This window comes from Argentina silus (genome assembly GCF_951799395.1).
Source record: "Argentina silus genome assembly, chromosome: 3".
NCBI classification, from domain to species: domain Eukaryota; kingdom Metazoa; phylum Chordata; class Actinopteri; order Argentiniformes; family Argentinidae; genus Argentina; species Argentina silus.
Genome location: NC_139657.1, coordinates 13,188,861 through 13,191,360, shown reverse-complemented (window position 1 = coordinate 13,191,360; position 2,500 = coordinate 13,188,861). Strand labels below are relative to the sequence as shown.

At 46.4% G+C, this 2,500-nt stretch overlaps 1 protein-coding gene across 1 annotated transcript in view; it reads left to right on the top strand.

Annotated features, from left to right (window-relative positions):
- The window catches only part of shank3a (SH3 and multiple ankyrin repeat domains 3a), a gene marked incomplete at both ends in the record, with an annotated part of 157,277 nt that overhangs the window by 84,534 nt on the left and 70,243 nt on the right, over positions 1-2,500 (top strand). The window lies entirely within an intron of this gene.

Here is a 2,500-nt window from a genome sequence, read left to right as displayed (position 1 = left end):
GTCCTCTCTGATGTCCCTCTACTCCTCTCTGATTGCCCCTGGTCCTCTCTGATATCCCTCTACTCCTCTCTGATTGGCCCCTACTCCTCTCTGATGTCCCTCTCATGGTTTGGCTGCTATGAGTGGATGTCATGTTGTGTCTCTGGCAGAGAGAACAGATTTGTTTATGTAACAAGCAGGATTAGACAGAAGCAGGATTGGGAGAAGAGAGAACAGATGAACACGTGTGTGTGTGTGTGTGTGTGTGTGTGTGTGTGTGTGTGTGTGTGTGTGTGTGTGTGTGTGTGTGTGTGTGTGAGTGTGCGTGTGCGTGTGTGTTTGTGTGTGTGAGTGTGTGTGTGCGTGTATGTGTGTGTGTTTGTGTGTGTGAGTGTGTGTGTGCGTGTGACAGATGGACAGGACTAATAATGATCACCATGGGGACCAATTGAACATAGCCAGGCACTGTGTGTGTGTGTGTGTGTGTGTGTGTGTGTGTGTGTGTGTGTGTGTGTGAGAGAGAGAGAGAGAAAGTGTATACACACTCTGAAATTAGGCCTCTGAGTAATATGATTGGACAGGGCCCTCCAAAATGCTTGTCCTTTGATGATGTGTAGCACAGGTTGGTATGAGTCAGGGTGGTCTTATATGGCAGTGTATACCATCCCCTTATGGTTTACAGAATGTTGGAGCCTCTCCTCATATCTTGGGAAGATAAATTGAGAGGCTTCGCTGATGCCAGGGTTTCTAAGCCGTTTATTATATTCATATGTCAGTGCAAGATTACACAGGACCTGCGTGCATGGGTGTGTATCAAGTGTGTGTATCATGTGTGTGTCCTTGCCTTTGTGCCCACAATTGTGTGTGTGTGTGTGTGTGTGTGTGTGTGTGTGTGTGTGTGTGTGTGTTCGCATGTATGTGTGTGTGTGCGCGTGCTTGTGTGCGTGTGTGGGTGTGTGTGTGTGTGTGTGTGTGTGTGTGTGTGTGTGTGTGTGTGTGTGTGTGTGTGTGTGTGTGCGTGCGTGTGTGTGTGCGTGTGGGGGTGGGGGGTGAACTTATGTTTGAGAAGCTGGAGCAGTTGATGTCTGACAGGGGAATTGCATTACAGACACGTCTCAAGCCCCATCTCTCTCTCTTTAATACTCTACTGTCACTTCAGTCCATCCATCAAAGGGCAGTATTCTCTCTCTCTCTCTCTCTCTCTAGCTTTCTCCAGCTTTCTCACCCTCTCTATATCTCCATCCTTCCCTCTGTTAAGCAGACATGCTGAGAACCAGACACTATTATGTAGCACACGTCATTGTCCTCTGACTTCAGTGATAGCGAATAGCCAGATAAATATAATACTAGTATTCACCATATTGACTTCAATGTTAATTATGCCCTTACACTCGACTCTTACTGTAATTTGGGGCAACTTTAATCATGTTTTCTCAACTTTAATCAAGTTCTCCAAGAGCTCTTGGGTATTAATGTGGGTATTTCATTATGTACTGGAAGGCAGGAAGTGTAAGCTAACATTTTCTAGGACAGGTCCTTCTCTATGGAGAACCAGGAAGCTGAATCATCAGCATTTGCTAATGACAGGGAACTGGTACCTCTCTCGAGCGGACATTCTTTTAAACATGGCTGGCTCCTTTATGTTGAACTGCATATTCCTCTGTTTGGTGTTTTGTCAGTGTATTGTACATGTCCCTTGCTGGTTATGTTTCTGTGTGTGTCAGTATATGATATTTAGACATACTATAAGGCCTTTTTTTGTCAGTTTGCCTTGAGGAGGGAGGGAGAGAGGGAGGGAGGGAGGGAGGGAGTGAGTGAGTGAGTTACGGAGTTAGGGAGGGAGGGAGGGAGGGAGTTAGGGAGGGAGGGGATCAGTCTCTCTGCTGTGTCCTGGCCTAGATGCCCTTCTGTCTCCCTGGAGGTAATCATTTATTATTACCGGTAGCTATTTTCCTATTCTTAGGCAACAGCAATAAAGACAGCAAAACATCAACAACTCCAGATTGAGCAAGTTCTATCCCCATGGTTAAGGCTTGTGGGTCTGACACCTGAGGGAGAGAGTTTGTCCTCAAATTCTCCTTTTGACCTTTCTCTCTTTTCACTCTTTCTCTCTCTCTCTCTCTCTCTCTCTCTCTCTCTCTCTCTCTCTGACCGTCTGTCCATGCCCGTGGTAACTCCAGGGGCATTATGGGTACCAGGGGAGTGTGAAATTAGCTTGGCCCCCAACAACATACTACTACTAGCCACTTCCTGTGGAATACGTCATCACTTCCTCCCACACTATATAGTAGGTGGTGCTGTCAGGATTCCAACACTTCCAGCACTGGGAATATGGCACAGTGTATACAGACAGAGAACAGTTGGGAACATGCATGGATTTATAGGCCTAGGCAGCCCTTATGGAACAGCACGATCCCATAGCCTCTGAGATTCTGGGAATAGAATATCAGACACTTAGTCATCAATAATAGACACCCACACACCAGACAAATGCACTTTTTCACAGACACAGACACACACA